Source organism: Leptonychotes weddellii, chromosome 4 (assembly GCF_054177405.1).
Source record: "Leptonychotes weddellii isolate Sample4059 chromosome 4, ASM5417740v2, whole genome shotgun sequence".
In the NCBI taxonomy this organism is placed as follows: Eukaryota; Metazoa; Chordata; class Mammalia; order Carnivora; family Phocidae; genus Leptonychotes; species Leptonychotes weddellii.
Window position 1 is genome coordinate 64,140,433 of NC_138372.1, and position 26,513 is coordinate 64,166,945.

The window sequence follows — 26,513 nt, forward strand, 5'->3', positions numbered from 1 at the left end:
CACGAATGAATCTCAAAAACATTAAGATGAGGAAAACAATCCCAATGCAGAAATATACTGCATGTTTTCGTTGGTCTGAATTCTAATAATTGGCAATGGAAGTAGGAAGTGGTAGAATTCAAACATGGGCTGGGACTTGATGAAGAGACCTGAGCAAACTTTCAGGGTGGTGAAAATGTTCTGTTTGGCGGGGAGCAGCGCTTATAGGTTCAGAAGAATTGTCAGAACTCATCAAATGCATAACTGAGATGTGTGCACTTCATTGTATTTTTTTTTTTTTTAAAGAAAAGAGTGGAATTGAATCTTTATTTACAGGACACTGCAAGGGAAGAGATTCCACATAGAAATAAGAAACGCACTGAGAGGAGGCGCTTCATACAGGTTGTACAGCTTGGAACTCGTCAAGTAGAGTTTCATTGTAAAAAGTGCTACAATAACAAAACACATTTAAAAAGAGTTCTTAGTAGAGAAACAGTAAGACAAACTTCTACCAAACAGAGTACACAACCAACAACTTTCTGCCTCAGCTGTACAATCTAAAAGTTAAAGGTCCCGGGAGTGCCATCCTGAACTTGGAACATATAGCCTTCAGAGGTAGCTTCTGGCACAACATTCTGATCTTCCTCTTCCTCTACAGAGAAATACTTCTCAATCAAGTTTAATGAAGCTTTGTACACAGACTCATTTTCATGGTTTTGTAGAGCTTCAATTTTGTCCAAACCTCCACATTCTTCAATCATCATACTAAGTTTCTCAGTTTCACCTAGTTTCTCAGCAGCCTGAAAGATGTTTGAAATGGCATCCAGAATAAACAGAATAATTTTGGTATCTTTTGCAGTTAAGAGGTTCATCAATGGTTCTATTATGCCACAATGAATGAGGTATACAATCTGTTCAACTGTCCCACCACGTGTATGGTTGGTCACAGCCCAGACAGCTTCCTTTTGTGTCTTAAAGTCTGCCTTAGAGAGAACACCAACGAGGAATGGGACTAATCCATGATTCACAACTTGCTGTATCTGGTCCTGGCGACCAGCTGTGATGTTTGACATTGTCCACGTAGCTTCCTTCTGAATATTAGTTTTGGGGTTCGTTAGGAGGCTGGGAAAAGCAGCAAGTGCTTCTGCATCTATTACAACCTGAGTCTGTTCATCTGTCCCAGTGACAATATTTCCTATGGCTCTTAGCGCAGGAGTCACAACTGGCAATTCAGTAGCTCCTAGAAGCTTCACAAGCTGGGGCGCAACTCCTGTTTTCACAACCATTTCAATCCGTTCATTTGGACCATCAGTGAGGTAGGAAATGGCCCAGCAGGTATCTGCCAATACTTCTGGATCATCATGATGCAGGAGACGGACTAAGGTAAGAAGAATCTGCTCAACAGCATCTAATGGGGGTGCAGGATTCTTGTTGCGACAAAGGTTTGAAAGTGTCCAAGTAAGGTTACGTAAGTAACCACATGCTAAAGATGACATATGAGGAACTGCAAGGAGAGCCAATAGCGAGTCAACTGCACCATACTTGATAACCAAGTCTCGAAAAACTGAACCATCACCTGCAATGTTTCCTAGAGCCCATACAGCTTGTTCACTGATGTGAGCATGGGAAGATGCCAAAAGAGAAATGAATGCCGGGATAGCACCTCCATCTACCACAGCCTTGGTCTGTTCTGATGTCCCAGAAGCAATGTTAGTGAGAGCCCAAGCAGATTCAAACTGAATGGGACTACAATCAGTTCTGCCCAAGAAGGACACAAATTTTGGAATCAAACCAGCCCGGATTTTGTTGTCTATGGGGGGCTGTTTTTCCCTAGAAAGCAGTTTCCTAGCAGCTTGAGTAGCCTGGAGCTGGTTTTCCAAATTGTTGCTATTTATGCCTTTGACAATGTCATCAACAGACCAATTTACAGTGTCCTGGTTGTTACGGTTTCCTGTAGTGGAGAGGTAGCATCATCAGGAAACGAGCTCACATTTCTCCTTTTCAGCATCTGGTCATCCTTCTTAGCCTTCCTCAGCTCCACATTAACTTCTATTCGGCGCTGCCTCATTTCTGTACTGTCTTTCCCCTTGTTCTTGAATCTGTTAAGGTGGGCAGCTGGTGAATTAGCATTCTCGTTGGTGGACACGGTTATGAGACAAAGGGAGAAAGATCCACAGCCAGCTCAGGCTTCCACAGGAGGCAGTCCGGGGCATGTAGGTTGCGGGTCAGCTGCCCTCAAAACGTCCAACACGGATCACCCCAAAGACGGTGTGGACTTCATTGTATGTTGATTATATGCCAATTAAAATTTTTAAATTCCAAATCAGCAAGCATATATTGAGCACCTACTCTTTAGAAAACACTATTGTACTGTGAAAATGGCACATTTTCTGAAATTGAGAGGAAGGTAGATAGATCCACACCCTTAGCCAGGTAGCCCTATCTCAGCCAGCTGGTTAGTTAACAAAAGTTTTATCAAACCTGTATATTCACACCTAATGCACATTTAGGAAATACTTTTGTTCTTAAAACTCAGAAGAAAAAACAATTAAACTTACTCCTCCAGACTAAATGGAAAAACACCTGCCAAGAAATGAGTTTCCTTGAAATGAAAAATCCAGAGCATTCAGACAGGTAGAAAACATCAGAAGTAAATAAAAGGTCAGCAGGAGAGGGAGGATAAGGTTGATCACCCAAAGGCCCTTTGGCTAAGATACCATGACCTCTCCTAGTCATAAAGTGACTGGCTCTATCATTGTTATCACTCATGGCTCCCACCAAGTTTCTCATCACAAAGACCAAGGCCTTATCCAATTAGCACTCACTTTGCAAGCAAGATGGTGGGAAAACCCATTCCACTTGCTTTCAGGTACTCCACATGTTCAGAGAAACTCCTCTAGTAACAAACTATAGAAATGACCCCTGAAAGTATAGTCTTTCCACTTGCTTTCAAAACGCTGCACTAGGTAATTTCATTTGATTTTTAGTGACTTAGTTATTGCAATAACGGGGTAAGGGGGACTCTTCATGGAAGGATTTGAACTTAAGGTACCCTGATCAGTTTTTATTTGTATTTTTGTGAGTTTTTTGCTGCTGCTTAACTTAAATATTTTGTTTTAAAATGAAATAAATTAATTTAAATATTTTCTGGGATCAAGCCTTAGAATGATCTACGTTTGTATTTGATTAAACATCTTTGCCACCACTTCTTCATCCTTCTGGAGGCTTTCTGTGGTTGAAGAAATATTGTGCACTATTTTATAAGCCACATAGAAGCCATGGGGACATACCACATGGTACATAATACATAGGTGCCTGATAAATATTTGTTGCCTGAATAAATGAACAAATGTCATGGTCATAACCAACATTTCATAATGCCCTACCCAAATCCAGAACCGAACATGGTTCAAAATACTGTTCGGATTATGGGCTTTGGGGTCAGTCTCCAAAATCTTGATTCCCAGGTTGCAAAATTATGAGATTATGAGATTATGGGTAAGTGTCTTAATTTTTTTTAGTCTCAATTTTATCCTGTGTAAATGGGGATTAAAAACTATTCTCACCTGGGGTGCCTGGGTGGATTAGTCGGCTGAGCATCCGACTTGGATGCTCTTGGTCTCAACTCAAAGACTCAACGGTCATGAGTTCGAACCCCATGATGGGTGTGGAGCCTACTTTAAAAAAAAAAACAAAAAACTATTCACACTTAATATCATATAATGCTTACAAAGCATTTTATAGCTGGCTTGTAAAAATCTCTCAACAAGTACTTGTTGCTATTATTTTTAAGTTGTTCTCCATCACTGTTTTGTATTATTTTGTTATAGTCTGATAGCAATGGCACAAACTCTGGAGCTCACCCTCTCTGGCCGTTAGTTTCCCCATCTATAAGATCACCAGTAATGGTGATGGTACCTACTGCATAGCGTTGTAAGGAGGATCAAGTAAGTTAACAAGTGACATGCCTAGAACTGTAAAAACATCAGTAGAGTTAGTTGTTCCTGTTGGTGGCATTAGTGATATGTCCACCTGGGTAAGTGTGCTTTCAGTGTCACCTAGGTTTGAATCCCAGCTCTTCCCATTACTTTGCTATGTGTTCTTGAGCAAGTTAATTAACCATCCTGTGCCTCATTTTCCTCGTGCGCAAAGAGAACATAATAACAGTACCCATCACACGAAATTCCAGTTAGGATCAACTGAGAGAATACACGTAAAGCACTTAGATGAGGGCCCCGAGGAAAACAAGCAAGTAACGAGTATTTGCTGGTATTGTGAGGGAGTAGCGATCATCATCCCTGCCAAAGGAATCCACCCTTACAGTTGAAAACATCAACAGATAAGAGCTCTGTCTAGAAAGAATGCATAGGCAAGATTCTCATGTAGCATTTCTTTTATACCCGAACCTAACAGTTCATGGTTTAAAGGTCCTAAATCTCTGAGCTGTTTTTTTCATTTTCCTACCCATCTAAATAGTTCAAAACCTCCCACCAACAAAGGCAACCCTTCCACATTAGCTTTGGAGGCCATTTTCACATGAATTCCGTTATTTCTTTAAAACTAAAAATATAATAACTGCAAATCCTGCCCCATAAAAATCAAGACTTGTGAATTCTGTGCCCAAAATTGCCACTAAATTAAATGTCCTTGGCTTACTCATCAGTTCTCTGAGTTGTGTACATTCTTCCTCAGTAAATATGTCCACAAACTAACCTATAAACTTAGGTACACCCAAGGCTGCCTGCGAAAAATAAACCAACTCAGGACACCAAATACTCTACATTGGTTGTAATTACCATCATTAAAATTCCAAGAAACTGCACCAGGGATGTGGTTGTAGTTGACCTTCAGTATTACTGGCCAAAGCTGGCTATTGTAAACCAGCCATGCCTCCTTAACTCTGTCCAGTGGGCAAGCATTATTCAACAGCTACCAGAAAAAAAAAGAAAGAAAGAAAGAAAGAATTAAAAGACCCCAAAGCTGAGCGGGAAGAGCTATTAGAGACCAATCTGCGTAAGGAGAAAATGATAGTAAAAGATATTAAGTAACTTGACCAACACTATAAATTATTTGGGGTAAACTTAGAAGTTAATTACTAGTGATGGTAATAAGAATATCTTATTCAGAAAGCCCTTTACAGTTTTCAGAGCACTTTTAGACTATTGTATTTGATCCTCATGGCAACTTGATGAGGTAGAAAAAAAAAAAAGAAGTATTATTATCTACATTTTACAGCTACAGAAACAGGCTAAGAGTGGTGACATGATTTAACCAAAGTAACCCAGCAAGTGCATAGCAGAGCAGAGATCAGAAGTCAGTGCACCTGGATTCCTGTCTCCTGCTTTTATCTACTGTCTTAGACTATAGTATCAAGTCATCTAATAAAAGAAAAGCTATATATTATTATGGTCTGACTGTGTACCCTCAAAACTCATGTGTCAAAATCCTAACTCCCAAAGATGATGGTGTTAGGAAGTAGAAGCTTTGGGAAGTACTCAGGTGATACAGGTGAAGCCTTCAGGAATGGGACTGGTGCTTTATAAAAGAGGCTCCGGAGAGAACCCCAGCTCCTCCACCAGGTGAGGACATAGCAGGAAGGCATTGGCTATGCGCTAGGAAGAGGGCCTTGCAGAACATGATCATGTTGGTGCCTCGACCTTAGAGTTCCCAGAACAGTAAGAAATAAATGTCTATTGCTTATAAGCTACCCAGTCTGTAGTATTTTGTTATAGCAGCCTGTAAGATTAAGAGATTATGTTTCAAGTGTGTGGCTTCACTATTTGTTTTGTGGTAGGAAGAATGCAGAATATTTCTTATGTATTTTCCTTATATTGCAGAGACAGAAGGATCTCTGAGACTTTGTTTTATCCTCCTGTATCAAAGCAGGATTTCATACAGGTCATATCTGGCAGACCAGGCATCTATTTGAAGATAACGTGTTTTTCAAAATCCTCAGGGAATGTAGTCTCAAACAACTTCATCCACAATATATTTTTACAAAATAATTTGACCAAATTGGTCTTTTATGCTTTACCTAATATTTTATGGAATTCGTAGAAAACTAAGATTTCTTTTGTATTCTAATTCAGAATAATTCAACTATTCTAAAAGTGAAGAGTACGTTTGAGCATCAATATATATTTTATTTTAAAATAGCAAAAATAATTGGTGGTTTAAATACTTATAAAGGCCCCGATTAACCGAATCTTACCAGTGAAACGCATCTCTCGGGCTATTGTGATTGGTTCAGTGATGGGCACATAACCCAGTCTGGACCAGTGAGTCAACAGAAGATGTTTCCTAAGGCTTCTGGGAAAGGAGCGATATTTTCACTTCCTGCTGGATGTGGAAGAAAAGGCCCAGTACCTCAGGAGCTGTTCAAAGCACTTTGATTCAGCAGCCTTGGGCGAAAGCCAACACTGGAAGTTTGGAAAACAGCAACAACAAAACCAGGAGTTTGGTGAAATGGTTGATGCACAATATACAGCCTTGTTTAAAACATATCCTATTTATTCACTTTAAGTGATTTGAGCCACTAAATGCCCTTAACTCTTTAGTCATTCTGATACCAAGTTCCCGGTTCAAATGCAGTGTAGCAGTGTGTGTGTGTGTGTGTGTGTGTGTGTGTGTGTGCAGCAGGCCGCAGATGCTGGTCCTTCCATGAGGCAGAGGAAACAGAGAGAGGGAAGAGGCCTTTCTCTGGCCACACAGACAAGTGACATGTGGCATTACTAAGCAATGTATCTTGTGGCCTGGCCAGCAGGAGATAGCCGATGATACACTGGCAGGACCCCAGGGGGATGGAAATGCTGCCCACTTCCCTGGGGAGTCTTCTTCACTTGCCCAGTGGTCCAGGAACCTAAAAGATGTAGACAACACAAGCTTTGATATCAAGGCCTTTAGGAGCTAGTACATCAGGCTACCAAAAGCTAAACGCTCTAGGAGCTAGTAGATCAGCTATCATGACCTAGAGACAGAAAAACTTTGCTACTCAGTCATACCCCCAACTATTGATGCCTAAGGATAAGAGGTGCCTCCAGGTGAAGCGGCTGATGGGGGAGTGTCTGTCATTTTTTGAGCACTTTTCCTTTTTCATTTCACAAGTATCAGGTACCTCAAAATAGTGGATAAAAGCCCTACATCGGAAACAAGATTACAAGAGAAATTTCATCTCCACCAACCTGCTACTTCCATCCTTGCTTAATGGAGAGACTGCCAGCTTCTGTGGCCTGTCGTGCTACAGAAAATTCAACTGCAGCTCTTAGAAGTTCTCAAAGCTCGTAAGAGGACTGTTTAAAATTGTCCAAGTTTTAATGGACCCATCCTAAGACTAACAATCAATTATTATAAGTTGGATCCTTGAAGAATAACTCTGCTGCCCACTTCCTGAAGACAGCAAACCCAGCCACATCCTTGGCTTATAGAACTCACCATACTCCTCAAACCACAACACTCCCTTTAATAGTAACTATAGCATACAGTCGTATGACCCCGCCCTTTCCTCAAATTACATACAGTAGGAAATAACATGTCCTTAGAATGACCCTTAGGAAATCCTTGGGTAAGCTGAGGAATGGGATCATCATTTATCAGAAGTTCTTGGATAGGATGTTTCATGGGAGATAATCTGGCTTTTCCCTAAACCCATACGCACCACTAAGCCACAGAAAGAAGCTGAGGAGGGATATATGTGGTTTTTCATTAATGCTTTTGGTCTTCCAAGCACAATTTCTTTTTTGCTGGACATCCCCCTCATATTCTGCTTACCATATTCTACTTAATAACAGGAGTACTCAGGAAGGAAGTGCTAGTGTCTTAGTCCATTCAGGCAGCTATAACAAAGCACTAGAGACTGGCTGGTTGATAGACAGTAGAAATTTATGTCTTATAGTTCTGGAGGCTGGAAGTCTGAGATCAGGATGCCAGCATGGTCAAGTTCTAGTGAGAGCCCTCTGTGGGTCACAGACTGCTGACTTCTCATGGTATCCTCACACAGCAGAGAGCAGAGGAATGCAAGATTTCGTGATTGTTATAAGGGCATTAATTCCAATCAGGGGGGCTCCACCCTCATGATTTTAGCTAATCCTAATTACCTCTCAAAGGTCCCACCTTCAAATACCATCACATACTGTGTGTGTGTGGGGGATGGGGAGGAAGGGGGTTCAACATATAGATTTGGGGGACACAAACATTCAGTCTATAACACCAAGATACACTGAGATATCTTGGCCAGCTTAAATACTTGATCCTCTGGAAAGTGTGTAGCCCAGATTGCCAGTTGCAGGAACATGACTCCTACTTCATACCTTTTTTCATCAGATGTTAACTCTGAGTAAATCAGGAAAACCCCAGCCCATTTTTACCTTCAAACTAGTCCAGTACTCTCAACAGCTATAATATTTTGCCTCCTGTTTGCCCTAAACATGTCTTATCTTATTTCTATAATATATAGAAGATATTTCACCTCTTTTCAATGTGTTCCCTAACACTGAAAATGTAGTCCCAATCTAATTTTTAAGTATACTCACTAGATTTATGTATTTCATAACTGATAGCGTCTAGTTTAAAAGGTAACTTTCTCTCTATAGGGAACATTTTCTTGATTTGGGGCTTCAGTCAGGCTATCCCTTACCAGTTTGTAAGATCCATGACTCTTTTTCTGGAAAGTAGGTAGACTCTCAGAAGAGCAGAATGAATATCAGACACTGACACATTAATGAAAGGTATATAAATAATTGTATTAATATGTGAACAACAACTTTGAGTGAGTCATAAATTTTTTCTATCATTTAAGCCCAGAACAGACTGGCACTAGGGAAAAAAAAATCAGAGACTCTTCTTTCCCTTCTTCCTGTAATTTTCTTGCAAAGAGCATATTCACTGATGTTTTTGGAGAGCTCAGTTACTGAAATCTTAGGAGAAATAGGCTATAAGATTAAAATATCAATTGACAGTTATCATATTTCCTGTAAGAAATAACCTCTTTCTCATGTTCAAAAAAAAAACCTAGAATATCTTCAGGTAACCAAATTCAAATAGTTACTAGACAATTATGTATGGCATTTTGTAGGCTATGAAAAGAAGCAACATACCATTTCTGATCTTAAAAGCACACAAACTTGGTCAGAAAGATAGTAAAGATTTATAAATGCTAGGATATAGTAATTTTTCTTTAAAATAGAGAGCCACATTTTTTGAGACCAACAAAAAAGCTTTATGGAGATGGAAACTTCAAATCAGGTCTTGAGAAATTAGGTAAGATTCCAGAAGGAGCACTCTGGGAAAGATTGAAGTAAGTCGGTGAGGAAATAAGTAAACTCATTGATTAATTAAGTTATGTGTTAACAACGGAACTAAGAAGCTCCCAAATGAGAGCATAATAAATTGTTGCATATAATAAATAAGTAAATAGTATATACACGAGTAATAAATACATGAAACTTTTCAGCTGTTTCATTTGGAAGGATGTGGCCCTCAACAAGAACACTTGATGTTACCCTCTGGCAAGATACAGCTGGAACTGTGAAGTTGAGTGCCAGTGGTTTAAATTAAGAAACAGCTTGTGATATTAAAATTAAGACACTTTTGAATAAAGCAACAAGACATATCACAAAATTCACAGAGCTATAGAGCCTTTCATATGGTTCAGCAAATACAGGAGCAGGATTCTCTTTATTTATTAATTTGATATGCATTCATTAGGTACCAATTGTCTACCCCATATTGCACTAATTACTAGGAAGATGTAAAAGAAAGCATGGAAAGAGTCCTCTCCCAACAGGTTGCCTAATATCTAAGAGGTGAAATAAAATGTGTTAAAATAAAGAGGGAGGAAATTTCTAGACAAAATATGAGAAATTGAGAAATGCAAATGCTACCTACAGTTTTTCTCTCTCCCAGGGGGCTCACAGCACATCATAATTACCTGGCAGAGAGTATCATTCTCATAAGCATTTTGCAATGTGATTGGCAGGGATGCAGAGAATCTAAGCGATCTGCATAAAAACCTTGTGAGCTGAGTGGGAGAACTAGAAATTAGTTTTCTATATGGTATATTGCCAGGAATACTGGTAGGTCCAGGGTCAGAATTCCTCAAGGTTATTTTTCACTCCACTTTTGAGACATCAGGTGATTCCAAAAAAGTTATTTCATATCTCTGAAATAAGGTTTCTCCATCTGGGGATGATATCCTGGGGTATCTACTTTGCCTACCTCACAGGGGTCCTGTGTGAATTGAGTGAGTTGAGCGAGGGGGTAGGGAATTTTAAAGAGCTTCATAATCCGCAAAACATTTTGTAAGTATATGGTAAAATATCATTATTGATTGATTGATTGTGAGCCTTACACAATGTAGGTGAAAGGGGAAGGATATGTTCTGTAAAGACTGACCATCTGGAGAAATCTGCTATTCCAGTTGGTAAGCATGCCAGTAGGCACAGTGTTAAACTTTGGGTGGCAGAAGAAGTGAGAAGAAGAGCTGAAAAATAGATTAAAAAGCCTCAGGTGCCCAGGCTCAAAACTAGAGGATAATAGAGGCAGCTGTGGAAGCGTCTAGATTACAGAGGATCTGGGCAGCCCCACTGCATCTCTCTCAACTCTGAAAAAAAGCACTGAAGTCTTTTCAATCCCACAAGATAGGTTCATAAATTAACTGAAAAAGAGAGAAAGCCAGCTGGCCCAAACGTGACTCCCTGGTTGTCACAGAGAAGTACCACAAGAGAAAGCAGTAAAGACCATAAAATTGGGGACAGTATAGAAACACAGGGATCTGGCTGCTCGGAGAGCACCAGCGTGGAACAATGATCATTCCTGGAGACCTGCTCCAGCACAGACAGACACCACTGAATGGCCGATTAATTTCTAGATGATGCCATCCAGCTATGTCATTCCCTCGGAATGTTGATGCCAGGAAAAGTAAGGTGAAAAGTAAAGACTGGCAAAATCACGACCAATTGAGTTTCAATGTGAAATGACTAGGAAAAACATGAAGTGACTGGGGTCATCTAGAATGAACTAGAAACATTTTCCACCATGAGAGAGTATAGAAAACCTGACATAGAAGTGAGGTATGGAAAAATTTGAAGCAGAAGATCTATGTACCATAAAGAAAGGAGTGGGAAGATGTTGACAGAAGCAAGTGGATGGCAGGAGCACACTATAGGGCAGCCCCTAGTAGTCTAGCTCTGTGATCCTTAAATTGTAATGTGCACACAAATCACCTGGGGGGCTTGTTAAAATGCAAATTCGGATTTTTACTGGTCTTGAGGGTGTCACTGAACTCTCAGTTTCCAGCAAACACCAGGTGAGGCTGAGGCTCCAGTCCATGGAGCATGTTTTGAGTAGCAAGGGTCTAGGTGACAGGTGACCTAAACCTGAACGAGGCAGTGACAATGGAAACGCAGAAGAGAAGACATGGCTGAGAAGCAGTCAGGAAGTAGAAATGACAAGACTCGGCGACTGATTAGGGAAAGAGGAAACATTCATGATGACTCCAAGATTTTTAGGCCTGGACAATAGGGTGGTTCATAGTGCTATTAACGGAGTCCTTGGTAAATAAAGGTTTGTGCAGAAACACCGCAAGACCTTTCCACATGTGTGTTTTACGCATACTTATTTCTACCAAGTTACTGAGACACACTCGTACTGTGTGAGATTGTTTTTGGAGTCGTTTGAGATTGGGATCCATCTCTCTTTGCTTAGTGGGTTTGGGCTACTTTGTTTTCATTGCGCATTGTTCATGGCTTGCCCCTGAATAAACTGAAAATACACCATTAGGGAGACTGGCAGACATGGAATGTAGAAGTACTCTATGGCAGCATGAGAGCTATAAAGGGAGTCCTTCCTAAGTAAGGAGGAAAACATGGCGAACAGGTGCTTTAAGATTTTCCAAGTAATAGTCCAGAGAGGGCCCTGGACGCCAGCAGCCATCTTCACTTGCTTGTGACTTTAGCTCTGTGTCCGAGAGAATGATAAAGAGATCAGGAGAGACCTCCGCTTCTGCTGATGCTCAAGAGTCATTATGGGCGCAGCAGAGAGTTAAGAGTGGTCCACGTGGTTGCCAAAAAGCATTCACGGAGATGAACTTTTGGACATGGTCGTGAGATTCTAGTTCTTGTTTCAGATTCTTAGTGAATTCAGAGCAGATTAGACTCAAGCCCCAATCTGTGCTCTGTGTGCGTGCTAGGAGGGAGGGGGGCCCGAGGGACAGAATGACAAGGGGGGCGGGAAGGGTGGTGTTGTGCTTCTGTGGACTGGTTTCCTTAATGCATGGAGGTAGCACTTACAGCAGTTCATGGCTTCCCCAGGAAGCCATTCTAAGTGGGCCATGTGCCCAATGGTTTCTATCCCAGTTAAGTAAATAAATGAAATATGCTAATTAGCACCCTATTAGCTCACAGCAGGGAGTAATCCATGGCATTTTGATTGGAAAGAATTCTGTCATCCAAAGACTGGTCTGTAACAGAATGCAAACTGGCCCAATTTCCTCCCTCCCTTCCCCGTGGCAGTTGTCCAAATGTCTGAGAAGCAGACCTCACAAATGTGTGCAATTCCAAGGGTGTCGCGGGGCTCTGTGAGAGCACCTCCTGGCCTCCGCGGAATCTGGCGCTGCGCTGCGCTCTGAGAACAGATTGATACAATCCAGAAATGTGGGCCAGAGCTCAGAAACATCGAGCAGGTTTGGGAGGATCTTTAGGGGGCAGCTCTTATTTCTTTCGTTATGAGAATATCCCCACTTTTATTCTCTGGCCCTCCCTGACTCCAATCCAGAATGCATTTCCTTGCCTCAGGTAGGCAGGCATGTGGCCACGGTGCAGTTCCGTGGAAGGAGGCCTTCTTATTAAAATGGTAGAGCTGCAGGGTTTCAGTTGGGGAAAGGGCAAGCTTGGGTATATTCATATTGAATTTATAACTAATCAAGATAAATAGATTCTCTTCCTAGGTAAAAGAAAAACTACTATGGGGTGGGGGAGAAAAAAGAGTGATGTACTTGTAACCAGTACATTCCATTAACAATTTTAAACTTTAAGTATCATCACTTTTTTATCAGGGAGGAAATACAAGAGCGTGCAGAGAAAAGTGTTTTCATGTGGCTTGTCATAGGCATTCAATAATATTTTTTATTGAATATTTCGGCTACAGGGTTTCGGCTACAGGGTTCATATTTTTATTGTTTCAGCTACAGGGAAATTCCACCTAGCTCCTGTTCTCCTAGCCCTATTTAAATGCTTGGATTCACATCTTGCCTATCTCCTACCAGTTTGCAGAAGGAGGGATTTAGGGGCAGCATGGACCCTGAAGGAAAAAGCTCAGGACAAAGACATGTGTTTTCCAATTTGCTCTTTTAAAACATCCACTTTCCAAGAGCTCTGGGTGTTTACAGGGATTGGACATCATGACACATGTGTCAGGTTGCCTCAGAATCTATCAGAAATCCCCATCAGAGTGGGACTTCAGCAATGAAGCTTACTTATATCACAGTGAGGCTTCGAATACTTTTTCTGTTCTTGATACCAAACATTACAGGGATCACCTTGTATTTGCTGACGGCTGCTTAATAAAAGGGGTGGGTGGGGAGATAGGGTTTTTAATCATCTGAATGTTATAGAGGTAAGTTGCCAGTATTTTTTTTTTCTTAAGTTTGGTCCTTTGTATGATGACCTACGAGAGCCAAATAGATTATTGAATGCCTATGACAAGCCACATGAAAACACTTTTCTCTGCACACTCTTGTATTTCCTCCCTGATAAAAAAATGATTATACTTAAAGTTTAAAATTGTTAATGGAATATATTGGTTACAAGTACATCACTCTTTTTTCTCCCCCACCCCATAGTAGTTTTTCTTTTACCTAGGAAGAGAATCTATTTATCTTGATTAGATATAAATTCAAATCGAATGCTGAATACCAGCTGTTTTATCAGCAGCACTTTAAAATTCAACTTTAAATGAAATCTTTAAGAAAGCAAGTCCAAGAAAAATCTTATAGTAAAATTTGTGTCTCACTCACTAACATTACTGCACTACATTGATTGCAGTACCTGAAGAAATCGTTAGGCACCATATGACAGTGATGTCTGTTTAGAATTTTTTTTTTTTTAATCCTGTATTGGAAAATGAAGCACATTACCTAAATGATTCAAATGGCAAAAAAAAAAAAAAAAAAAAAAAGTCATTCCTAAAAGCCATCTGTGAATTAGCATATGGGCTTCTGGAACCCAACATCTTGGTTCTGTATGTGAGTCAGAAGAAAAAAAAAGAAGGAAGAAGGAAAGGAAGAAAATGGCATCCTGTCTTTAAATATGAAACGTGGAATGATTTTCTCCAATCAAGGGGACTTCAAAGAGGGAAGACATTTATGACAATGAAGCAGTCAGCTGGACCTCACAGCAGCTTGCGCCAAGACTGGTCCCAAGAGCAGTCACAAAACTCTTAAGTGAGCCGAGACCAGACTCTGCTAATGGAAAAATGTGTTCCTGAACCGGGGCTCTATAAATCTAGGCACGTTCTGTATGGAGTATAGGCTTTGTTGCTTTGGCAAATCTGTCTTGAACTGGAAAGCAGTTGAGTAAGGAATTAAGCGAGAATGGGTATGAGTTAAAAACAAGAAGCCTAGCAGTGGTAGCAGCCACTGAGATTACTAGGCCAGTGTTAGTGAGCATTAAAAGACCCACATCGGCACCACTCCCTGCCCCCAACCCAGTTGTCAAAGTGTAACTTTTCTGCTTGGTAAAAAGCTGAATGTTCCTCTTGCATTTATCAGATACTGTGTATCTGGCTTGAATATGTAAGTTGATATAACCTAGCCAAGTCATGCAGATAGAGGGATGATGCCTACATGCTTTTACATATTTTGGGTTTCTGGGGAAAATTTTTCCTTGAAATTCACATGTTCCAAATATCTGTCTTACTTTGAGCCTGAATTCAAAATGGAGAACTCACAACCTGGGAGTGAGAACAAAAGACAGAAAGAAACTCTCTGTTGACACTTTAGACGTGGTTGCGAGGCCACTCAAGATGACAACCACCCCCACCGCAGTCCCAACTGACAGATTACAAGCAAACATGCCCGCTACCTGGTAATTCTACCTGCTAATTACTTGGAAAGATTCAGATAACAACTGACCTGAATGTTTTCGTGAGTTTGAGGACCAATGAGGGAGGGGTGGGGGATGACTATAAAAACCGCACAGTGAAGTTGACCCTCAGTCAAGAGCTGTTGAAATTCTATCAAAAATATTCTTGCAGCATAATGAAGCTTTTCAGGCAGTCAATCTCCCCAGACTTTTGCCTTTGCCAACAGTTACAACAATAAGGAAAACTTTATTAGTGGATATGAGTTAAAAACAAGAAGCCTAGCAGTGGTAGCAGCCACTGAGATTACTAGGCCAGTGTTAGTGAGCATTAAAAGACAATTGTGTGTGTGTGCTGACTACAGAAACACCCACTGAGCTGTTCGCAGGCTCTGCCAAGTGGCAAGTGCACAGTGAATTTCAGATAAGAGAAGACTTTGGATTCCAGCCCTAGAGTGATACTTGGGAGGTGCATGTGTGTCTTTCTGCATGGAGGAGAGCAGACAGGTGTGTGTGTGTGTGTGTGTGCGTGTGTGTTAGGGAAGCAAGAAGGATGAAAAGAAGCAGATGAAGAAATGCAGAGACAAGTGGACACTCCTCCTTTTGCTTGTTTTTCTCCTACTTCTTCTCAGTCCTCTCAGTGGGATAGCATCCAGTGAAATCCCGGGACCTCTCCCATGGTGATGGCCAACATTAGTGCTGTGGCTGGCTCTGGCTGTGAAAAGAACAGACCCCTGAAGGGATTCCTGGCCATGGAGCACTTACTGAGGCAGAGCTGAGAAATTCAGATGGTGAATGATTTGGCAAGGTCACACAAGTTGCCATTCAAGGTAAGAGTAATTAGTTCATTCATTCAGTGGACATTTCCTGAGTGCCCATTATGTGCTAGATGGTAGAAATACATGGTCCCTATGTGTAATTTAAGCACAATCATAGCTGCTATGGAACTCATTTACTAAAAGGAGAAAAAAGCACAGTTCCCTACCTCTAGGAAGCTCATAGTTCTAGAAATAATAACTATCCTTATATCTTTACTTTGTACTGTGACAAAAGCTATTTTATTGTATCCTCACTATACCCCTTATAAGGTAAAGAGTATTATCTCATAAATTTATAATTGAGGAAAATGAGCCTTGACCTTGCTCAACGTCACACAGCTAGGAAGCAGCAACACCAGAACTTGAACTCAGGTGTCTTGATTCCTGTGTCTGGGACTACCATCCCTGCTGTCTGGACCTTGGCACACTTGTGAGTTTTGATGTAGCAAAACTCAATTGAAATTCATACCTGAGATCTCCAAGCCCCACTGGAAGCTGTCCACACTCAGACCACATGCCAGACTGTTATTACAAAGATGCAAGAAGAGACACAAAAAAGACAAAAAAGATTTCAAATCAATAACTTAAATTTACAACTTAAGGAATTAGAAAAAGAAGAAGAAACTAAACCCAAAGCTAGTGGAAGGAAAGAAATTATGACGATTAGAACAGAGATAAATTAAATAGAAAACCAACAGAGAAAATTAACAAAACCAAAAGTAGGTTCTTCAAAAAGATCAACAAAATTGACAAAACTTTAGCTAGGTGAGCTAGGAAAAAAGAATACTCAAATTATTAAGATCAAAAATGAAAGTGTGAACATTTCTGCTGATTTTACAGAAACAAGAAGGATGATAAGAGAGTGCAATGAGCAACTACATACCAATAAACTGAATGACCTAGATGAAATGGAAAAGTTCCTGGAAACACAAAACCTACCAAGACTCAACCACAAAACAAATAGAAAATCTGAATAGACTTCTAGCTAGTAGAGAGATTTAACCAGTAGTCAAAAATCTCCCAACAATAACAACAAAAAGCCCTGAGCTGATGACTTCGCTGGTGAATTCTACCAACAATTTTAAGAAGAACTAACACCAGACCTTCTCAAATTTTTTTCAAAAAATTGAAGATGAGGGGCCACTCCATAATTCATTTTATGAGACCAGCATTACCCTAATACCAATGGCAGACAAAGGTACTACAAGAAAAGAAAACTATAGATCAATATCCCTTATGAACACTGGTGCAAAAATGCTCAACAAAATATCAGCAAACCAAATTCAGCAGCATATTAAAGGTATTACTACACCAAGAGCAAGTGGAATTTATTCCTGGGTTGCAAGGATTGTTCAACATAGGAAAATTGACCAATATAAAACACCACATTAACAGAATGAAAACCCATATGATCGTTTCAATTGATAAAAAAATTCAACACCCTTTCACGATAAAAGCATTCAGAAAACCAGTAAGAGAAGGAAACTACCTCAACATAATAAAAGCAATATGTGGAAAAAAAAACAGCAAATATATCCAATGATGTAAGACTAGAAGCTTCTCTTCTTAGATCGGGAACAAAGCAAGATGCCTGCTTTCATCACTTCCATTCAACATAGTACTGGAGGTCCTAGCCAGAGCAATTAGGCAGAAAAAGAAGTAAAAGGCATCTAAATTGGAAAAGAAGTAAAATGATTCTCCTCACAGATGACTGATCTTACATATAGAAAATTAAAGATTCCACACACACACACACACAAAAAAACCTGTTGGAACTAAGTAACAAATTCAGCAAAGAAGCAGGATACATAGTTGACACAAAAATCAATTGCATTTTTATACGCTAGCAATGAACAATCTAGAAAACGAAGTTAAGAAAATAGTTTTACTTATAAAAGCATCAAAAAGAATAATACTTAGGAATTAACTTAACCAAGGAGGTGAAAGACTTGCACAATGACAACTATAAAGCATTTCTAAGAGAAATTAAAGAAGACAATTAAATGGAAAGATATCCCACGTTCATGGATTGGGAGACTTAACATTGTTAAGATTTTGATGCTACCCAAAGCAATCTCCAGACATAATGTAATCCTTACCAAGTCCCAGTGATGTTTTTTGTAGAAATAGAGAAATTCATCCTAAAATTCATATAGTATCTCATCATCCTAGAAAGGAAGAAGCTAGAGAACTCACACTTCCTAATTTCAAAACTTACTATAAAGCTACAGCAATCAAAATAGGATGGTACTTGCACAAAGACACACATGCAGACCAAAGGAATAGAACAGTCCAGAAATGCACCCTCATATATACGGTCAAATGATGTTCAGGGGCACCTGGGTGGCTCAGTTGGTTAAGTATCTGACCCTTGATTTTGGCTTGGGGTCATGATCTCAGGGCCATGAGATAGAGCCCCATGACAGGCTCCACGCTCAGCCGGGAGTCCGCTTGAGATTCTTTCCCTCTGTCCCTCTCCCCACTCACGCATGCTCTCTCTCTCTAAAATAAGTAAATAAAATCTTTAAAAAAAATGATGTTCAACAAGGATACCCCAACCATTCAATGGTGAAAAGACAGTCTTTTCAACAAATGGTGCTGGGAAAACTGGCTATCCACATGTAAAAGAATGAAGTTAGACTCTTACATTACACCATACACAAAAAAGTGACTCAAATGGGCCATTTGAGTTGGTCCCCAAATGACCTGAAACATAAAATTCTTAGGAGAAAATACAGGGCAAAGGCTTCATGAAATTGGATTTGGCAATGATTTTTTGGATATTACCAAAGACAAAAGTAACAAAAGAAAAAATAAACAAATTGGACTTTATGAAAATTAAAAACTGTGCATAAAAAAAACACTAATAAACAGAGTAAAAATACAAATCACCCAGGTCACAGTCAAGCTGTCAGCTAGTACTGCAGCTATCTGAAAGCTTGACTGAGATTCAAGGATCTGCCAAAAAGATTCAATCACATGGCTGGTGGTGGGCGGCCTCAGTTCCTTGTTGTCTCTTGGCAGGAACTGTCAATTCTTCACCAAGTGGACCTCTCCATAGGGCTCCCTGAATGTCCTTTCAAAATGGCAGCTGTCTTCCCCCAGAGTAAATGGTTCAAGAGCAAGGAGGAAGCCACATGCTTCCTATGACCAAGGCTTGGAAGCCCCACATTATCACCACATTCTGTTTGTTAGAATCAAGTCACTAAGTCCAGCCCTCACCTAAAGGGAAGAATTAGCTTATATCTTTTGAAAGGAGGATTATCAAAGAATTTATGGATATATTTTAAAATCACCACAGTAATCATATTAAGGTTATAAGAGTGTCAGTAAGTTTTTCTTTATTAACCAATTTTCTGTATTGTATTTTTACAGTAAAAAAACTTGAAAAGATAAACTTGTCTTTCATTATAAACATTATCTCTGTATTTCAATGCACTCAGCAAAATTTTGTTCAAAAAAAGATACCTCCAAAGGTCAAATTCAACTCTGTCAATTACTCCTTTGGTCTTTATCACACCCCCTGAAATTAATACACAGACAGTTCATCCTCAAACGGCCACCATACTCTGAGAGGAAGGAAGATTTGGGGAAGCAAACCTAAAGCACAGGCCTCACACCTCTCTACTCCCTGAGGCATTTTTGTGTCTATCCCTCAGTCCAGGCTGACCTCCACATCTAGCCTAGCTGCCCTTAGAATTGTCTTAAGTTGTACGAAAGCCCTGTGCCTTTAGCTTTTCTCAGTTCTTACAAGAAATAGCCATCTGAAACCTGTTAGTAAAAATTTGGTAAATCTGTTTTCAAGGACACTAAATACTATGCCTCTCAGTACCATTTATAAAAGATCCCATTGGAGAGATATCTTTTAGAAGGGTCTGCCAGGAAAAAAATTGCTCCCGTGAAGAATAAGTACGCTTAGACATCTCTTGAGTTATAAAGCTTGACGTTTTCTTTCTTTGTTCTGGCTACAAGGAAACTCACAGTAATGTACTGTCTTTTGCAATTAACACAGGTCTCTTCTTTTACATTATGTTGATTTTACAATACTGTAACCTTATTTTACATCAGCCCTTTATTCAAAGCCATGAAAAGTATTTTTTTTTTTTTTAGAAAAAAAGCAGGTAGGAACAACCACTAATATTTTAGTGCTTATTATATGTTAACCACTAGCTAGATCTGTATATGTGTAGTGAGGTCTGCAGTAAAGGAGGAACTTTTATTTTCTTTTCAAGCAATAGAAGTTCAATGTGGGAGTGGTTTACAGTTTTCCGTTCTCCAGATAGAGACCTTTGGAATATCCTATTGGGAGTAGGAGGTTGAGATTATTACCAGGAAAATGTACTGTTAATAATGCAAAGCAAGTTCCTATCCATAGTTTTTTTGGGAGAAAAAAAACTGGACGTCGCCATAAATTTTAATGATCATGAAACTAAGATAGTGAATGTCTTGTTTATTTCTACAATATAAACTAGATTGAGCTTTAACTATGCTATATCTTGGCAGATGTTGAGAAATGTGTTTCCAAAACATAGATTTAGACTGAATTTAGAGCCCACACATAACATTGCTTAAGTTGGAAAAAGCCTACTTTTTGAACAATATACTCTCAGCTTTTTAGCTTGATTGTCTTGTCAGGACAATGGTGTTCAGAACATACATCTGGGTGGGGTTAGGAGCTTCCCTGAAGGAAATACAAATTTCCACTGTCAGGTGGGAAACAACATGGCCTTGGACAGAGGGAGCGGAGGTGTTCACACCCCAATCTCATGCTGAGGACTGAGACAGGTGGGGGGTCTGAAGTGAAAAGCACTGTGATCTCTAGACAGTCTCATGATGAGTGGGACCTCTCCTGCATGGAAGCCAGTGGGGAGCAAAGCAAAGACCTTCAAATGGGGGTCAGAGCCTATAAACCCCAAAAGTAATTACCATTGGCAGTAATGTATATCATAATTTTTACACCTTCACTGAACATTTATTGAGGACTTTCTCTTAATCAAGTAGTGTGATTTTTATATACACTTCTAACCGACTTAATGTTATTGGCCACAATACTGGCTTATATTTGTTTTACTCTAAAATGTTTTCCTCAGGGGCACCTGGGTGGCTCAGTCGGTTAAGTGTCTGCCTTCAGCTCAGGTCATGATCCCAGGGTCCTGGGATCGAGCCCCACGTCGGGCTCCCTGCTCAGCGGAGAGCGTGCTTCTCCCTCTCCCTCTGCCTGCCGCTCTGCCTACTTGTGCTCTCTCAATCTCTCTGTCAAATAAATAAATAAATAATCTTAAAAAAATTAAATTAAATATTTTCCTCAAAATAAAAAAATTTAGAACATAAGCATTTAATTGGCCATCCACTATAGTCCACATACTTTCATATGGATAATACATGAGAGCTGGGGGTGCCAAGGAACAAGGGGGTTGGGTGCTGCAGACACTCTCAAAGAGTAGAGCACATTCTGTAATCTTCACTCCTCTGTTGTTTCTCTTCCTGCCATTTATTTTTGGCAAATAGTTTTGATGCATAATAGCTAACAAAGGTAAGCAAATGAAGTGTTCAATTTGCCACAAAGAATGAGAATTATACTCAATCACTCAAATGCAAGTTTTCCGGCCAGTCAAGGATACAGTAGAGCAAACCAAGGGTAAAGATCAGCAAGCAGTAGGGCTTGGTGGGTCTTTTGACATTAAGAAGGACTTCATAAATATCACTGCAGAATGGAAGGGTATGCCAACATTCTTATAAATGGTATCTGTGAGAAACTAACAGCCAGAGGCAGGTCATAGCCTGTCTGCTCTTATATCCCTTAGAATGTTAATTCATATCAACCCTATTTTTTTGCAGATTAGGAAACCAGAATCCCAGAAAGTTTTGGGAAAAGCTACTGAATGTTTCCAGCTAAGAATTATTATACAGCCAGTGTTTGGACACAAGCAATCTGACTCTAGAACCCACTTAATGGGTCACTTTAACTGCCTTCAGCTCTCTGTAGTATTATTTTCTTATTCTTCTCTGTATTCAGTTAGACTTCATCAAATAAGACTCAATGGTTTTGAGCTGGTAGATGGGGTAATGATAAGGGAGTGACTGGGTCCATGTTTAGAGCAAAGTAGAACTGGGAGAAAAACCTAGTGAGAAATTACCAGTTGCCTACCTCCAACATCCATTTTCTCCTCCTCCTCAATAATAGAATCACCATATAACCATGTACCCAGCTAATAAGTTAACATTTCTGTTTCCTTTTCAGACACGTGTGTCATATGATTATTTTTTCGTCAATAAGATTTATGCAAAATGATCCTTATAAGCACATGGGCATGCCCACTTCATCCCCTCCTCCTTCCTACCACTTAGGACTTGGATAAAATAGTGTGAGCTCCACAGCGATCATGGGCCATCAGATGACCCTGACGATGGAAGCCATATACTGAGGATAGTGGAACAGAAAAACAGGAACCTAGTGCTCTCATGACACTACCAAGTGGTCAAATCAGTCCTAGAAGTTCTACTTCATTTGCATGAGCAGGAAATAAGCTATTATTTTGTTTAAGCTAGTATTACTTTGGGATTTTCCATTACATGTAGCGAGGGATTGCCCTGTTGGTCATGGTTGTATTGAGTTTTTTATTGCCCAAAAGTATCTGACAGAATAAGAGGGATGGGGCCTGAAATCCAGCCTGAACCCCTCAACAAACCATAATCTTGAGATGAAGCTGAGTGCATTTGGATAAAGAGGATACCATTTTTCCCACTCATCCAAAGGACTAATCTTCTCCTGGAGGCCATGACCCTATCTAGTGGGGACATCTTTTGCACTATATGGGCTAGCTGAGGTTTCATTTTAACTGATTCAAGTTCAGAGAAGTGAGGTATGCAATGGCATGGGGTTATAGGGGGGTATCTGGAGCAGACATCTTTCAGAGAAATAATAACTACCAGGATTAATTTGCAGGACTTGTATTTTTTCTGGCATTCCCAGAAATAACTTGGGGAAAGGGGATCCAGTGGAAAACCGGCCTTCCTACAATCACTAAGATGAGGGCCGAGGGTTCATTTTTGGAAGGGAATGTGACTTTACTTTTTAATCATGGGCTATTGTGCATTCATTACCTCATTTAATCCTCAAAACTACTTTAAAGTTGCCATTCTCCCAGTTTTACAGAAGAGAAAACAAACTGAGAGTAAAGAAGTTATCCAAGAACACAGCTTAATAAAAGGCAAAGGCAGGACTCTAACCTCGATCTGTCTGCCTCCCAGACCTCTGCACGTAGCCACCACTCTATATGTCAGCCTGGCCGCACCTACGTTGTCGCGTGTCCGAATCAGCGAAGTACTAAATTTGGTTGAGCTTAAGCTTGGTGGAAACTTAAAAACACTTTATGACGGGCCCCGCGGATGTGTGAGAATCCTGTTGTTTAGAAAAAAGAGGCTGCCTCCCTTCTGAAGTTATTTCTGTCTCTGAGAAGACGAACACCCCACAGATGTGTGAGGCAGCCAGGATTCCCACTCAGCATGACACAGCCCACCCAGCATGGAGAAGCCAGGCCGGGAACCCTCTGTGGAAAAGGGCGAGTCCTCTTGAATGAAATGTCTCCTCTAGAGCTGCAGCTTCCTTCCCTCCGGTGCTCAGCTCTGAGTTCATCTTGGGATCACCCTACCCTAAGTTATTTTAAGGCAGTATTAATGTTTTATGACTCATTTCCTAGTTTCCTGCTGGGGAAAAAAAAAAAATCACAGCCTAGGCATTCGGTCTCAGACACTGAAAACAGCTGATGTGTAATTTGGAGATGTGTATTTTATTGTGAGTGGGAGGATATGCAAGAAATAAGAAAAGATTTCTGTTGGAGCAATATCTGCTCCTTGTCCTCCCTTTATCCTGGTGCCCCTGCAACCACACACATATACACCTGGGCTTCTGCGGACTTCTGCACGCACATTTCCTCTGACTGTAAACTCTCCCCTGGAGACACGAAGTGTTAATACGCAGCAATTTTTGCCTCAAAAAGTTGACTCAGGATCATCTCAGGGATATGTCCTTGGATTATCTTACTTTTTTATTCTCTCGGCATCTTCTTTAGCCTCAGAAGTGTGTGTGTGTGTGTGTGTGTGTATGAATGTGAGTGGGCATTCGTGTGTGTGTGTGTTTAACCATTTGAAATAATATATATTTCTTCCTCCAAATAAAAGCCAATGCTAAATAAAGAGAATACTAATGTAATTGGCCTAGTACATAGGTGAGGTCAGTAATGCATGCTTTTGCACGTGGTTGAGAACAAAGGGAATTGTTAGTATCTCCCTCTGAGGGACACAAAAGGCCCTGAGCTGAATCCATTCCCAGGGAGTTCTCCCACTGACCCCGTGCACAGGCAATCCAGTCATTCCTGAGGCATGCTCCTGGGACTACTTCACCCACACCACTCAGAGGGGAGAAACAGGTTTCCTATGGGCAATTGGTACAAATGGTGCTAAAAATAAAAGCAAAAGCAAAGACAAAACAAACAAGGGGGAAAAAACTAGGAAGAATGGCTTACAAAAACAAATTCTGAAGAGTCACTCACTCCACCCCACGGTTGAGACCTGAGGTGCTAGGGTCAGGGAGCTAGCCATAGTCAAAGCTGTGAGGACAAGTGTACGTTAGAGTTAAAAGGCATTTTGGAGAGCAGAGGTCTGCCACCATCTTACATTTGCATACTGGCAAATCTGTATGAATTTCTACAGACTGGTAGGATTTTAAATATACATCCTAGTGGTGCCTGGGTGACTCAGTTGGTTAAGCGTCTGCCTTCAGCTCAGGTCATGATCCCAGGGTCCTGGGATCGAGCCCCGCATCGGGCTCCCTGCTCTGCGGGGAGACTGCTTCTCCCTCTCCTTCTGCCTGCCACTCCCCCTGCTTGTGCTCTCTCTCTTCTGTCAAATAAATAAATAAATAAAATCTTTAAAAAATAAATATATATCCTAAAGAAAAGTATTTCTTTGTCTCATGTTAGAAAAGAACTTTGGGGGCGTGGGAAAGAACTGACTTTCTTAATCTCAAATACTTAGGTCCCTTTTTAAAAAAATATTAACAATCATTGAGGGATGACTTTATGCTAATCACATTATATGTTATCTCATTTACTCATCACATGTTCATACCTGACATTGGTATTATTTTTCTCCCCTTTTAAGGGATAAGGAACCTGAGGCATAGAGACTAAGTAGCCTATTCAAGGCCATATACATTTGAAACAGACCTGTCCTGTCCTAGCACTCAAGTTTTGGAACCAAACTTATGCTCCCAGATGCTTTGTCTAGATTTGTTCAGCAGGAGATGGGGGGAAGGAGGTATTAGGGCAGACTATTGGAGCATGTGTTAGGGAAAAAGACTAAAATTGTAGGAGGACCTTCTGTGACACAACGTTCTGTGTACATCAGTAAATGAGAGCATAATTTTCATGATGCACTATCTTAGTACAATAGTTTAAAGACTGCATATTTTCTTTGTAATAACCTTACAATAAACTATTGTACATTTTTCCATAGACCAAAGTGATAAAATTGTAAGCTCATGAATGATCACAAACAACTTGTAGATTCCTACTGAGCAAGGCATCATAATGCTCAATAAATTGAAACTATTACATTGTTGTTCTTGTTCTTATTATGGAGACATAGTATCTTGATGTCTTTAGAGCAAAAGCATTTCCACAGTCCATCTCTAACCAAACCATGGAACCTATCAGGGCTCATCTTAAATGAATCTTCTCTTCATTCAATCACCAAACATTTATTGAGGGCCTTCTCTAGGCCTGGCACTATTCTAGGCTCTGGAGATACTGCAGTGAAGGAAATAAAATCCCTACATTCTAGGGATCCTACATTCCAGAGGGAAAGACAAGCTTTGAACAAATAACAAATGTACGTTGTATGTATAGAAAAAGTAAGCTGATTAAGGGACAGAAAGGAGTAGTGCTTATTAGCTGGCCCTAATATAGACAGGGTAGTTGGGGAAGTGCTCCCTGAAGAGGTGATATTTAAGCAGAAACTGGAATGACGTGGCTATGTGGGGGGATGGGCATCCAGGCATGGGAAGCAATGAGAGGGAAAGTCTTAAGGTGGGACCTTCACTTCTGTGTGGTGGGGAAATGGGGAAGAGGCCCGTGGGGTTGGAACACAGTGAATAAGGGAGAAAATGAGGAGTTGAGTTGCAGAGTGGACCGAGCCAGGTCTCTTAGGGGCGTCTAGGCCATGCAAGGAAGGCTCTGACTTTTATTCTAGGTAAGATGGGAAGCCCCTGGATGACACTGAGCAGGAGAGTACTTACTATCTGACAAATTTTAAAGAATCACTCCACTCTGGCTGCTGCTTCAAAAATAGACCATAATAACTAGTGGTGAGCATGGCATAATGTATAGACGTGTCCAGTCACTGCGTCGTACACCTGAAACTAAAGCAACCCTGTGTGCTAACTATACTTCAGCAAAAAATAATAATAAATAACGAAACAGACCGTAATATCTAATGATACTAATGATAGGTGACAGCCACTTAGCGGTTTGGAGGTGACCGTGGTACTGAATGTCAACTGCACTGATTGCTGGTGTCTCCACCCTCAACACACACAGAAACTGAGCCAAGGCAATTCAGACCTGCCCCCGAGGGAAAATGTTAA

At 40.4% G+C, this 26,513-nt stretch overlaps 2 pseudogenes; both read right to left on the reverse strand.

Annotated features, from left to right (window-relative positions):
• Window positions 1-370: 370 nt before the first annotated feature.
• LOC102737777 (importin subunit alpha-1-like) overlaps window positions 371-26,513 on the reverse strand; it is a 49,855-nt pseudogene continuing 23,712 nt past the window's right edge.
• LOC115938845 (small nucleolar RNA U3) lies at window positions 2,811-2,917 on the reverse strand (annotated as a pseudogene).